Source organism: Hyla sarda, chromosome 4, assembly GCF_029499605.1.
Source record: "Hyla sarda isolate aHylSar1 chromosome 4, aHylSar1.hap1, whole genome shotgun sequence".
Classification (NCBI taxonomy): domain Eukaryota; kingdom Metazoa; phylum Chordata; class Amphibia; order Anura; family Hylidae; genus Hyla; species Hyla sarda.
This window is the reverse complement of record NC_079192.1, coordinates 398,601,080-398,616,614: the sequence shown is the minus strand read 5'-3', so window position 1 is coordinate 398,616,614 and position 15,535 is coordinate 398,601,080. Positions and strand designations below refer to the sequence as shown.

At 44.8% G+C, this 15,535-nt stretch overlaps 1 protein-coding gene and 1 long non-coding RNA gene across 4 annotated transcripts in view; one reads left to right on the top strand and one right to left on the bottom strand.

Annotated features, from left to right (window-relative positions):
* The window catches only part of LOC130267455 (uncharacterized), a 78,984-nt gene extending 74,910 nt beyond the window's left edge, over positions 1-4,074 (top strand). For all 3 annotated transcript variants that reach the window (XR_008843196.1, XR_008843197.1, XR_008843198.1), the window contains exons 2-3: positions 2,107-2,202; positions 3,848-4,074. This is a non-coding gene — a long non-coding RNA (uncharacterized LOC130267455). The remainder of the gene's footprint in view (positions 1-2,106; positions 2,203-3,847) is intronic.
* The window catches only part of LOC130267453 (carbohydrate sulfotransferase 1-like), a 160,645-nt gene that overhangs the window by 118,637 nt on the left and 26,473 nt on the right, over positions 1-15,535 (bottom strand). The gene's annotated exons all lie outside the window — the stretch shown is intronic.

Below are 15,535 nucleotides of genomic sequence, written 5' to 3'. Positions count from 1 at the left end.
CAGGTACGCTTTAGGATGACCATACATACAAGGTTAAAGTGTACCTGTCACCAAATAAAACTTTTAATATAGTGTTCCTTGTATAATAAGCAGACACTTTCCCATTCACTTGCTTTTAAAATTATCAACATAAATATGTTTAAAATGTAATAGAAAAAACAGCCACTAGGTGGTTCTGTTCACTGCCACAATAAATACAGTGAGTTTTGTCTCCTCCTGGCCTGGCAGAAGACCAAACTCAGGAAGAGTTTCTCTGCACTGAGCTTGATTGACAGCTGCACAGGGCCTCACTGAAACATGCACAAGATCCTCATTGAAAACAACACAGACTGAAACATGCATAGAGCCTGAGGTCTTTTTTTTATCACAGCGCTGCAACTATGTGAGGGAGGAAGTGGTCTCCCAGCAGGCTTCAGAGATGTCATACCTGCTGGGAAACACCCACTTTTTCCTGCTGGGAGATTGCACAAGCAATAATAAAGCAAGAATAAAGGTATGATACAGAGATTTTTAACCCCTTAAGGACCGGGGTTTTTTCCGTTTTTGCATTTTCGTTTTTTGCTCCTTGCCTTTAAAAAATCATAACTCTTTCAATTTTGCACCTAAAAATCCATATGATGGCTTATTTTTTGCACCACCAATTCTACTTTGTAATGACGTCAGTCATTGTGCCCAAAAATCTACGGTGAAACGGGAAAAAAAATCATTGTGAGACAAAATTGAAAAAAAAACCGCCATTTTGTAACTTTTGGGGGCTTCCGTTTCTACGTAGTACATTTTTCGGTAAAAATGACACCTTACCTTTATTCTGTAGGTCCATATGATTAAAATGATACCCTACTTATACAGGTTTGAATTTGTCGCACTTCTGGAAAAAATCATAACTTCATGCAGAAAAATTTATACGTTTAAAATTGTCATCTTCTGACCCCTATAACTTTTTTATTTTTCCGTGTATGGGGCGGTATGAGGGCTCATTTTTTGCGCCGTGATCTGAAGTTTTTAACTGTACCATTTTTGCATTGATAGGACTTATTGACTTAGGACTTTTTATTCATTTTTTTCATGATATAAAAAGTGACCAAAAATGCACTATTTTGGACTTTGGAATTTTTTTGCGCGCACGCCATTGACCGTGCGGTTTAATTAACGATATATTTTTATAATTCGGACATTTCCGCACGCGGCGATACCATTTATGTTTATTTTTATTTTTATTTACACTGTGTTTTTTCTTTTATGGGAAAAGGGGGGTGATTCAAACTTTTAATAGGGAAGGGGTTAAATGATGTTTATTCACTTTTTTTTTGCACTTTTTTTTTTGCAGTGTTATAGGTCCCATAGGGACCTATAACACTGCACACACTGATCTTTTACATTGATCACTGGTTTCTCATAAGAAACCAGTGATCGATGATTCTGCCGCATGACTGCTCATGCCTGGATCTCAGGCACTGAGCAGTCATTCGGCGATCGGACAGCGAGGAGGCAGGTAGGGGCCCTCCCGCTGTCCTGTCAGCTGTTTGGGATGCCGCGATTTCACCGCGGCTATCCCGAACAGCCCACTGAGCTAGCCGGCATGCTTTCGGTTTCACTTTAGACGCGGCGTTCAACTTTGAACGCCGCGTCTAAAGGGTTAATAGCGCGCGGCACAGCGATCAATGCCGCGCGCTATTAGCCACGGGTCCCGGCCGTTGTTAGAGGCCGGGCCCGAACCGCTATGACGCGGGGCCACGCCGTGGCCCCGCGTTATAGATCGGGAGTGGACACATGACGTTCCAGTACGTCATGTGTCCTTAAGGGGTTAAAGCTCTAATTTTTTTTTTAATTTTTTTAAACAAATAAAACTTTTTTTTTAATTCTTTGTGTATTTTTTTTTTACATTTTGCAAGATTACTGGTTGTAGTTATTATAGTGAAACCTTCCTCAGGTAACTGAGGAAGTGGCTGGATCGGCCCGGAAATGCGGCGTAGCACATTTTTTAATTAATTTTTTCATTCCTCATATTGGGTCGTGGCAGTACCCATCTTATTGGTTGCTATGGGTAACTGGTCCACTTTTTCTTTGGACAAGTTTTGATGAATCTCTCCTATTGTTCTTTTGCAGTTTTACACCTTTTGCGTTGGGAGGAGCAGCAGCCATTGGAGGATCCATAACATTTAGCTTACGTGTATTGTGCCTGCAGATACACAACCTGATATGGTAAGAGATCCAATTCACCTGTTACCTGTTCATTCCATCTGAAGGATATAACACAGGGGTAGCACTCTTTGTCTTTTGTTTGTTTCAGATTCTATTAGAAACCAGCAGCAGTTAGAATGCAGCTATGAGAAAGGGACTGGGAAGGCCCGGAAACGCATAGTAGTAGTAGTTTTTAAAATTACCCATATTGGATCGTGGCTGTCCTCATAATTCTCAAAAGGAGGTGGAATTTGGGAGATTGTTTTTTTTTTTTTTTTGCTGTTTAACGCCTTTGCGCATTGGGAGGTGCAGCAGCCGTTGGAGCGTCAATAATGTTTGGCCTACACGTTTGTTGTGCCTGCAGATGCATGACACGATGTGGTAAGAGATCCAATTCACCTGTTACGTTTTCATTCCATTGGGAGGAAATAATGTGGAGAGCTGTGGATAATGGCATGTATATAGACTGTAGGGGGGTGTGACTATAGTGAATGTTCGTGATGCCAGGAGTGTTTACCCACCACACACCTACTGCCAAACGCTGAGTAAAGAATACCTCAAAAGTAAGGTTAAGGAAACCCCCTTTTGAACTTTACTTCAGGAATCACAGACAGGTGACATAACAGGTACAGTTCAGTTTTAGTGGGATTTAAACTGAAGGTAGCAGTAGGAAACCACAATTGCTGTATTGGCACTTTGGGACTTGTAGTCCTTCTTAACTAAGATATAACTTGGACTTGTCTGAGCTTGATGTGGACAGACTTGACTGAGTTAGCCTTGATGTGACTAGACGGACTGACTGAGACTTGACTTGACCAAGTTGGAAACAGAGACTTCAAAAAAGGATGTAGACGTTCACATTCGGGGTTTCTGGGTTCGGGCTTAACACCAGGGTTGACTTATTTGGACCGGAGCTGCCAGAGGCTTTCACTCACGTTATCCTTTGGTTGCTATGGAGCCCGTCGGCTCTTTCAGGACTTCTCCCAAAAGCTGACTTAAACTTAATTCAAGACCTGGTCAGCAGATCCGTGTGACACTTATAGGACAGACATGGAACCTGTTCCCATTAGAGGTATGGGGTAGGTATACTACAGAGGTGCTTCACATAGCTCTGAATTTCTGAATGGACTGTTTTCTCCTTACTAACTAACTTCTCCCCATCTAGACCTGAGGGAGCAGGCCAGAAGGCTCTGATTGGTCAAAGTGCACATGTGGTTCCCCATACACAGATGCAGTTAACACTTTACATGACAGAGAAAATGTAAATACATTAAATGGAGGAAAATACATTGGCATAACATTTAAACCTGGAGCTGTGGGCCGTAGAAGGCACAATATAGTGACATCCACCTGACAGGGCAGGTGGACAAGTATGTTCCATACTGGGACACCACAATAACACAGGGGCAGTGCTCTTCGTCTGTTTACAGTTCTATTAGTAACCAACAGAAGTTTCAATATAGCAGTTCTGCAGCTATATTGATATTAAACCATGCTAAGAACACCTCCGGCTGTTGCCAAACTACAACTCCCAACATGTCCGGACAGCCAACGGCTGTCCGGGCATGTTGGGAGTTGTAGTTTGACAGCATCTGAAGGGACACATATTTTTTTTTTTTCACACAAGGCAACGCTTTATGTGGGATTTTCTCTGTATACTTTTCAGGTCACCTTTCCAGTGGGAATTACAGTATAAAAAAAAAAGATCCCTTCTAGGATCACGAAGAAGGTGCCCCAGATAGACTAATGATCCCATCTAACAAAGGACTGTCACCGGGGGGTCCATCCATCACTCCTCCGGTAATTAGCCGCGGCTCCTTACTACTAATTGATCTATTTGGCTAAAAGGCGCCGTACATTACCATCCACGCTACCCGCGGCTCTAATAAAAGACATGGCACTCCGAGCTGTAAAGTCGTCTTTCTACCAGGATGCATTTGTTTCTAATATATGGAAGTCAATGTTGTGAATGCATTTATTCATCGTGAACACATATATTTGCTATTAACTTCACATTAATAACTTATGGCGAGATATGCAGCTCCCAATAATGATCTATTTCTCTAGGGAGAATAAGTCATGTTTATGACATATAAAAGCTAGCATCAAACTCCGGGTTTCTATCAGAGATCTATTAACAGACGAATCGGCTGTATGAATAAACTATGACCATTGGGTGGTTTCTGGGGCCAAAATCTAGTGTGGATTTATTAATTTCATAGGCAGAATTGGATCAGTTAACTCAGACACTGGACTCCTATCATCCGGAGGACACATACCACATATGCACCACTCTCATACTGTACACATGTCATACATGCACCACTTACATACAATGCACATGCATCAAGTGCACCACTCACGTACTGTACACATGCCACACATGCACCACTCACATACTGTACACATGCCACACATGCACCACTCACATACTGTACACATGCCACACATGCACCACTCACATACTGTACACATGCCACACACGCACCACTCACATACTGTACACATGCCACACATGCACCACTCACATACTGTACACATGCCACACACGCACCACTCACATACTGTACACATGCCACACATGCACCACTCACATACTGTACACATGCCACACATGCACCACTCGCATACTGTACACATGCCACACATGCACCACTCACATACTGTACACATGCCACACATGCACCATTCACATACTGTACACATGCCACACATGCACTACTCACATACTGTACACATGCCACACATGCACCACTCACATACTGTACACATGCCACACATGCACCACTCACATACTGTACACATGCCACACATGCACCACTCACATACTGTACACATGCCACACACGCACCACTCACATACTGTACACATGCCACACACGCACCACTCACATACTGTACACATGCCACACATGCACCATTCACATACTGTACACATGCCACACATGCACTACTCACATACTGTACACATGCACCACTCGCATACTGTACACATGCACCACTCACATACTGTACACATGCACCACTCACATACTGTACACATGCCACACATGCACCACTCACATACTGTACACATGCCACACATGCACCACTCGCATACTGTACACATGCCACAGATGCACCACTCACATACTGTACACATGCCACACATGCACCACTCACATACTGTACACATGCCACACATGCACCACTCACATACTGTACATATGCACCACTCACATACTGTACACATGCCACACATGCACCACTCACATACTGTACACATGCCACACACGCACCACTCACATACTGTACACATGCCACACATGCACCACTCACATACTGTACACATGCCACACATTAACCACTCACATACTGTACACATGCCACACATGCACCACTCACATACTGTACACATGCCACACATGCACCACTCACATACTGTACACATGCCACACATGCACCACTCACATACTGTACACATGCACCACTCGCATACTGTACACATGCCACACATGCACCACTCACATACTGTACACATGCCACACATGCACCACTCACATACTGTACATATGCCACACATGCACCACTCACATACTGTACACATTCCACACACGCACCACTCACATACTGTACACATGCACCACTCACATACTGTACACATGCCACACATGCACCACTCACATACTGTACACATGCCACACATGCACCACTCACATACTGTACACATGCCACACATGCACCACTCACATACTGTACACATGCCACACATGCACCACTCACATACTGTACATATACCACACATGCACCACTCACATACTGTACATATGCCACACATGCACCACTCACATACTGTACACATGCCACACACGCACCACTCACATACTATACATATGCCATACAAGCACCCAGAGGCGTAGCTTGCAGCTTTTGGGCCCCCGATTTTAGGCACCACTCACATACTGTACATATGCCACACATGCCACACATGCACCACTCACATACTGTACACATGCCACACACGCACCACTCACATACTATACATATGCCATACAAGCACCCAGAGGCGTAGCTTGCAGCTTTTGGGCCCGATTTTAGGCAATATCTGCAACAGGGCCCCATATGCCAAATATAATACTGGTCTCTTATGAGGCAGTTGTACTTTGGGGCCCTTTAGACACCAGGGCCCCGGTGCGACTGCTACCTCTATAACTATGCCCCTGCAGGCACCACTTACGTACTATACACATGTCACACATGCACCACTCACATGATAAACACATACCTCACATGCGCAACTCAAATGATGAACACATACCACAAATGCACTACTTACATGCTATGCACAGAGCACACATGCCCCATTTACATGCTATGCACATGCCACACATGCACCACTCACATGAGAAACACATACCACACATGCACAACTCATATGCTGTACACATGCACCACTCACATGCTATACACATGCCACACATGCACCATTCACATACACTATGCACATGCTCTCCTAACATACTAATGGCATACATGCACCACTCACATGCAATGGCCAGGTCACACATGCACCACTCACATGCAATGGACAGGTCACACATGCACCACTCGCATGCAGTACATATGCCACACTTGCACCACTCTTTTACTGTACTTATGCCACACATGCTGTACACATGTACTACTCACATGCAGTTCATATGCACCACTCACAAGCTGTACACAAGCCATACATGCACCGTTTACATGACGTAAACATGCATCACTCACATGCTGTTCACATGCAGCACATGCAACAAATTACATGTTATTCATATGTCACACATTTACGAATTATATGCTATGCACATGTACCACTAATATACACTATGCATATGCCCCACATACACCACTCACATACTGTACACATACACAACTCACATGCAGTGCATATGTAACACCTGCACCCCTCAAATCATGTACACATGCCACACACGCAATACCCACATTTTATACCCATGCCACACACGCAATACTCACATTTTGTACACATGCTACACATGCACTACTAACATGTTACATTCATGCCTCACAGGCACTGCTCACATGATGTACACATGCTGCACATGCACCCCTTATATGCTGTAGATACGCCACACATGCTCCAATCACACGAGACAATTGGTGCACACATGCCAGTTACATGCAAAAAATAGGGAGAGGCTATTCAATTCCCTTCCAGACACTGCAGCTTTGTAGGTTTGTCAAGGATCGACCGAGGAGAGGCATTAAAATGTGAGTGACCGCTGCTGCATATGACTGAGGGCCGGCGCAAGAGATTCACACCAGACAGGATGTTGGTATAATATCTCCTTTCTCTCAGCATGTTGGTTTTTACATTGTACAAAGAAGGAGGTTTAGTTATGACATCAAAATTAGCATGTTACATTTTGATTGGTTGTTCGATTATTGCCCGTATATATTAGCAAATCTAGTGTCCATTAATTTCTTTCTTGGCCAAAGCCCTATTGCTCTAATGCTGGAAAATTCCAGTTCTTTGCCTTTCTTATACAATCTGCATCTTCCTCAAATGTTTTGACTTCCAACGTCTCCTTTCGGGCCTTCTGGCGTTGTTCCAAGGTTACTTAGTCACGAGCAGATTAGTTTAAGAGTAGGTAACAGATATCTTTTTTTCAGCATTAGAGATTACATATAAATATATAAGTATTAATAAATATATTGATTGGCAGTCAGAATCATTTTAATCAACTTGACAGGTTTAATCCATGCGCTGCTCCACGTCTTATTGTGGTATCCTCCCCTTGAGGCTCATGTGAAGCTAGACATCAATATGTGCAGAAAAACCATCCATGACACTAACATCGTCTATCCTTACGATAAACCATCAATGTTTGTAATTGTAATTTATTGTAAGGCTAGACATAATTGTAATTGTACCCTCTAAGAAACATCCAAAGGGGACTCCCAGTGAATTATTGTTTCAATAGATATGTCATAGTGACAGATTCTGTTTAAAGTGGTTGTCTCAAGAAGACATCCATTGTGCACTTGTAATATTAGGGCATATGGACTTTACAGAAGGGGATTCCCTGCTTGTGACCCAGTTCTCTGATCCCAAACAAAGAGCTTCTCATCATTCATATTAAAATTAAAAGGGCAAATGATGACTGAGATTTTGTACCTCACTCCTTATACACCAACAATAAGTCCATGCAGATCGAATGCGAGACCCATGCTGACACTCTAACTTTTGTGGGCAGGGGTTGTGGCCACGAAATTTAATAAGCGTAAATTAACACGTAAGATTAAACAGCCACATCCTGTACCTGGAGGGAATACAATAAAATATTAAAACCATAAAGCTTATAAAACAAATGCCACCCACTCCAATGAGCTTAAACACAGTGCTGGGCTTAGACTGTATGAGATCATGTATGAATCTATAATTTGGTGACATCATCAATGGGGTACTACTGGCTATGCTACTCAACTCAGAACTTGAGAAGGGCCAAAACATATTTTGCACCCTTCCCCAATTCCTTTGTAGGAAGAATAATCCTCACTTGTGATTTACATAAAAGAAAAGGGGCCTCATAGCAGATATGGAAATGGGCCTCCTATTATGGTATCTCAGGACAGAAGGGTCTGGTGTTTATTTCCCTTTGCTTTCCATGACCCACTGGTCAATACTACCCTCCATTATTTGTTGACAATGCGGTTCCCTGGAGAGAGGAGTTCTGCAGAGTTTCTTACCAAAAGGAACAGGACCAACCAGGACAGGGCCCCTGTCAGGCCCAAGGCCTGATTATGGAAACATACATGTGTTTTATAAGACATGGGTGAGGGGTCATTCAGACGGTGTATCCTTTGTTTTTTGTGTATTGCATTTTATTGGGGGTCTGGCTGTTTGTTTGTATCTCCTTTCAAGTCAGAGGCCCTTTGAAGCAACAGGCCTGGTGGCATCAGAGGGGTGAGGGGAAATGGAGTCTCCCTCCAAAAAGGCAGATATATAATATTTAACAATGCTAGACTCAGGGTGTTCAATGCTGTGCAACAAGCTGAAAAGACCATCTTAAGAACAGCTGGAACTCACTCTCATGGACTGATATATCATCGTGCTGTAAGAACTTCATCTTTTGGTTTCTGAACTTGCCTGGCTAAACTCTTTCATATTTTTGTAACTGTATGTCATTTGTTTATTTTTATGCATAGCACTGTGATACCTTTTATCAGATTAAATGTTTAATTAATCAGCTCTGGTCTTTGATCTCTAAATATATGAGCTCACCTTTCTGAAGGCAGCTCTGGTGGAAACACGTTTATCTAAGGGTTAATTTGGTGACTTGCTGGGACTAGTAGTGGATACCCAAAGGTCTGGTGGCTTTAACTCTTGCACCATCACACTCTCTCTAGCGTCTTGGCTGGACTGATAGGGTGTGATCGTGACAGCCTTTTCTCCAAGGGCCCCATAGCAGCTTTATAGTCGCTATGGTATGTACTCCCTTAGTTCCCACACTTGATAGTGTTAGAGAGGTACTCCACTGCAAACATCTTATCCCCTATCTAAAGAATAGGGGATAAAATGTTAGATCACAGGGGTCCCACCACTGAGGACCCCCGCGATCTCCAGCGCCCCGTCATTCGGCGCTCAGAACTAACACCGCTCCGTACCCGAAGACTGGCTATGCGGCCACCACACCCTCCTCCATTAAATTCTATGGGAGGAGGTGTGATGGCTATGACATAGCCATCACGCCTCCTTCCATAGAAGTGAATGGAGGGGGCGTGGTGTCACATAACGAACGCAGAAGCTTTCGGTGCTGCTGCTGGCACGGAGATCGTGGGGATCCCCAGTGGCAGGACCCCCGCTATCTAACATCTTATCCCCAATCCTTTGCGGTGGAGTACCCCTTTAAAGTGCCTACAGAAGGCGGCTACCCTACTGAAGTTCTTGCCGCCTAGAACATAACGAGACTGGGAAAACTGGATCCGAAGCTTCCTTATGGACCTACATCCATCGATTCATCCCAGAAGTCTCTGTTATATCATGTTCAATACTCATACAGGGTATAGCAGTTCCTTGTGTCCTCTAAAGTTTCTTTGCGAGTTTCGAAACCAAAGCCATTAGTGATGAAGAGGAAAAGAATGGGACAATATTTCAATCTGCGGTGTGTAGCCATATTGGCAAGCCGAGATTAATTGAAAGAAAATTAAATAGGGCATCATTTATTCACACAGGATACAGCTGTACATTAGATGGATGCAGACATTTGGCTAAATTTATTAAGGTGCCATTATATGTACATTAAGAGGAATTATACGCTGATAAGGAAAAAAAAACGGCTTTGGTTAAATTAAGTACTTGTGCGAAATTGTGCTTCGGTGGAAGATGAGAGGGGTTATATTTTATGATAACAAAACCTTAAGGCTGGAGACGCGGGGTATTGATTAACACTGAGGAGTAATCACTTTACTGTGCATGGACTGTGCATGGAAAAAAGATCGAGAGAATGCCGACTGTGGGGGACCGAGATAACTGCTACACACAGAGGCATAGTGAGAAGGGGGGGGGGGGACCTTGTGGGCCCAACACCAGATCTACTGATCCTCAAACTCATGTCCTGATTTGCACCCCATATAGATACTGACAACCACCCACATGATAAGCTATAATGTGGAGGCTGAATTAAAAAGTCTCCACAGAACCATAGATTTTCAATTAGTTTTAGCTAACTAAAGGGGGGGCATATATACAGGGGGAAAGCTACCACAGGGGGCAGACTAATTACAGGGGGCCATATGTACAGGGGAAAATTAAAGGTAGGCCCTATTTACAGGGGATAGCTACCTACAGGGGAGGGGACTACCTACAGGAGGTCCTACATACAGGGAGCAAACTACCCACAGGGGGTGCTACATACAGGGGCCAAAGTACCCACAGGGGAGGGTCCTTCATCAAGGAGATAACAATCCTACAAGGGGCATACTGCATATGCGGTAGGGGGGCTGCGGTTGGGTCAGTCTGCCCATGGTAAAAAAAAAATTCTGAGGCAAGCCCCAAGACTAAAAAAGTTGGGAAACACTGCATGAAACACTGATCCGTAGCACAGGCCATCCATATTTGATCAGTAGGGCATCTGACCTCCAGGACCATCACTGATCTACATAATATATGAGCCACGGTGCTTTATTGTTTACCCGACCAAAGCAGCTTGTCAGTATGGGAAGCTCTACCTGCACTACAGATCGGCCCTATTAACCTTTACAGCTCCTTTATTGGTGTGGTTCCCAATGTTTGAGTCATTATAGTACTACGTATGTCTTTGACTTCATTAGGAGACATACAGAGACTTTTCTGTTGAGTTTCACCCAATTTAACCATTTTCTTCTCAAGGCACCCCATTGACCCCACCTTTGTAGGGCACTTGGGGTTCAAGAAAATTCTTTAGGGTGGGTGCAGATTTGATGGAATTGCTGCAGATCCTGAACCACAGATACACAAAAATTCAAAGCTGAATAGATTCAGATGGGCTTTTTAGATATCCAACACGTCGTAACCCAGATTAGTGGTTTTAATCTGAAGTTTCGCGTCTTTTATGCTTTTTTTAATGTATTTTTTTGCAGTAGAGAAAACAATGTCAGTTGTTATTTTTTAATGAAGATGAAGTGAAATTACAGGATGCCCCTGTAGCCAATAAATCCTTTAATTCCATCAGCTCCTGAAGGACTATCTGAATGACAGATGTTTGGTGTTCCCAGTATTGAATTACTTGCCGCTTTCCCGGTGACACCCGACAAACTGCTCAGTAAAGTCCCAGAGGTGGAATCCTGGCCGCATAAAATGTTTTCTCTATCTAGTGACACCTAAAATCGAGAACAAATATGTTTGGATGACAGCTTCTTATAAACCTCCGGGAAGATGGAAGGAACCTTTAAACAGTATCTGGCATGGGCACAATGCTTACGTATATTCTCTACACCTTCTCGCCAGTCCTTTTATGTATCAGTTGTTCTTATTAAACTCTTAAAGGGGTATTCCAGCTTTATACATCTTATCCCCTATCCAAAGGATAGGGGATAACATGTATGATTGCAGGGGTCCCACCGCTGATGACCCCCATGATCTCGGTGCAGCCCTCGGCATTCTGTGCTGGGCGCTGCCCCCAATTGGGGACGTTGCATCACGGCTACGCCCCTAGTGACATCCCGCCACACCCCCTTTACTCATCTCTATGGGAGGGGAAGTGACGGCCGTCACGTCCCCTCCCATAGACATGAATGAAGGGGGCATGGCGTGACATCACTAGGGGCATGGCCATGAGGTAAGGTCCCATTTCGGAGGCATGAGATCGCAGGAGTCCCCAGTGGCGGGACCCCTGCAATCATACATCTTATCCCCTATCCTTTGGATAGGGGATAAGATGTATAAGGCCGGAATACCCCTTTAACTCTTCACCCTTCCCTAATCCTAATAGCAGAGTGGACGGCACTTTCTTGGCGTCCAATCTTTTACATAATTTTGTTGATGGACACTTGACCAATGGACCCCATTGCTGCTCTCCACAAAGATCTTTTTATAAGAGATTCATCATGTTGTGGATAGCTGTTTAATCCATGGCTTTGTGGCAACCTAGGCCATAGATGCTGGGACCTGTAGTACTACACAGCAGTGTCACTGGCGGTGCGAGCAGTGAACAGTTCCATGTAAACCCACCAAGGTGTGCACAGCTTTGTCAATGAAGGGCTGCACTTGGTATAATGGCGGGATCCTTGTACCGTATGTTGGTAATGCCCTTGGTGTTTGTAGGTGCAGATAACCAGACACAGGGAGTCGAGGAGAAGACGCAACGCAATTTTACTTGGAAAACTTTCTTTGATAAGCAGCAGTAACAGTTTCACATCTCCCAGTCTGTAACACTGCAAGGTTTTCTAGTGCGTGCAGAGGAGAATTTGTTGCTACAATGTATCAGTAAGTGACAGAATATACTCTACTTGGGAATTGACTTTCTTGCTTTAGGAGTTCCAGACTCATCGGTCAGGTCTATCCCTGGACTTCTTATTGGTTACCTGAGGTGATAGCCTAACTTGTTCCTTGACTTGAGATAAATGACTATGACTCGTGGGGACTCAGTAGCACAATCCAATATTGTACTCACTGAATCTTATCATAGATGTAGCTAAAGTAACCTGGAGGATGCTGGGTATCCAGATGGGTATCCTTCGACTTATTATCACTCTGCTCAACCAGACCAGGACCTAAACGCAAGTGATGGCCAGTTTTCTCTGAGTGCAATCAGGCCCTTCAAAAACTTCTCCTAAAAGCTCCCTTGAAAGAAGTGGACACCCTGTCAGCGTGGAATAGGCTAGGTGAGCAGCTTGATCTCTCTCGCTTGTTCTCTACAAGTACTCAGTTCATACTCTCCATCAGGACAGGTGACCAGGGTTTTTATACACCCTGCCTTACATGCACCTGCCATGTGCTCTGGCCCTTAAAGGGGTACTCTGCCAAAAAACATCTTATCCCCTATCCAAAGGCCCCCAGTCATCCGTGCTCCGTGCCGGATGACTGGTGACTACAGCCGCCACGCCGCCTCCATTCATGTCTATGGGAAAAGGCATGATGGCTACGTACTAGCCGACTCCACCAAAAAAACATCTCATCCCCTATCCAAAGAATAGGGGATAAGATGTGTGATTGTGGGCCGGCAGCATACAGAACATGGAAGTTTGGAGCTTCCGTGTTCTCAACGTCACACCACGCCCCCTCCATTCATGTCTATGGGAGGGGGCGTGGTGTGACGTCGAGAACACGGAAGCTCCAAACTTCCATGTTCTGTACGCTGCCGGCCCATCACTGGGCACCCCCGCAATCAGACATCTTATCCCCTATTCTTTAGATAGGGGATGAGATGTTTTTGGTGGAGTTCTCCTTTATAAGGAAACTAATCTTTCACATGACCTCTGCAGCACATATGTTTTACTGCATTAACGCTAGTGCTACCTTGCAGTGTCAGCATAACTGGGCAAAATATATAATATACAGATTAATGTTGGGCGGTATACCAGTTCATACCAAATACCAAAATTTTTGTGCTGCACAATATTAATTTTTCCCATACCGCAATACCGGTTGGGCCCCTCCCCCTCGGGAATGAATTAATTATCAACCCAGGGCTGCACTGTCCCCATCAGGGAACTAATCATATGTGACCCGCGAGCGCTGTTATCCCCCCCCCCCCCAATTAATTATCAGCCCAGCGCTGCGCTGTCCCCATCGGGGTAAATACTCACATGTCACCCGCAAGCGCTGCCCTCCTCGTCCTCTTGTTTGTTGCGGGCCGCTGGTGTTGATACTCTATACTGTACGCTGTATCCCAATGCCCGGGCTGCAAAAGATAAACAAAAATAAACTTTAACTCACCTTCCCCCGTGGGTCCGGACCTGCTTCCTGGGGACGGGAACGTCGGAGAGCCGTCAGCCTATCACCGGCAGCAGCGATGTTCTGCCTCGACCGGTGATAGGTTGAGCCGGCCGGCTTCTTACATGACAGTGGGCTCAGCCTATCACCGGCCGAGGCGGAACATCGCTGCGGCTGGTGATAGGCTGACATCTCTCTGATGTTCCCGTCCCCAGGAAGAGCGTGAGGCCAATGTAGGAAGGTGAGTTAAAGTTTATTTTGTTTATCTTTTGCAGCCCGGGCATAGGGATACAGCGTACAGTATAGAGTGTCAGCACCGGCGGTCGCAACAAACAGGAGGACCAGGAGGACAGCGCTTTCGGGTGACATGTGAGTATTTACCCCGATCGGGACAAGCAATTTACCAGCAGGGTATAACTTCATAACTAGTCAGATTCTTATTTCAGGAAAGTCCCGTTTTGACCTAGAATAGTGTTTTTCAAACAGTGTGTCTCTAGCTGTTGCAAAACTACAACTCCCAGCATTCCCAGACAGCCGAAGGCTGTCCGGGCATGCTGGGAGTTGTAGTTTTGCAACAGCTAGAGACCACAAACTGAAAATGGCCCTCCGGAACGGCGAATCGGAGATACCGCTGATAAGCCAGAAAAATTGGGATGTGAAGATACGCATCCCGGATATCCACCGATGAAAGAAACTCTCCTTGATCCATTGACGCCATAACAGAACGGAGAGACTCCATACGGAAATGATGCTTGATTAGGTGGCGGTTAAGGAGTTTCAGATCCAGAATAGGGCGGGCGGAGCCCCCTTTCCTGGGGACAACAAAAAGATTTGAGTAGAACCCCGAAAAACACTCCTCGGGAGGAACTGGGACGATCACACCCTGAGCGAGAAGGGTCCGAAGAGCAACCCGAAAAGCTGCTGCCAAGGAAGGAGAACGAGGAGGAAGGGAGGATCC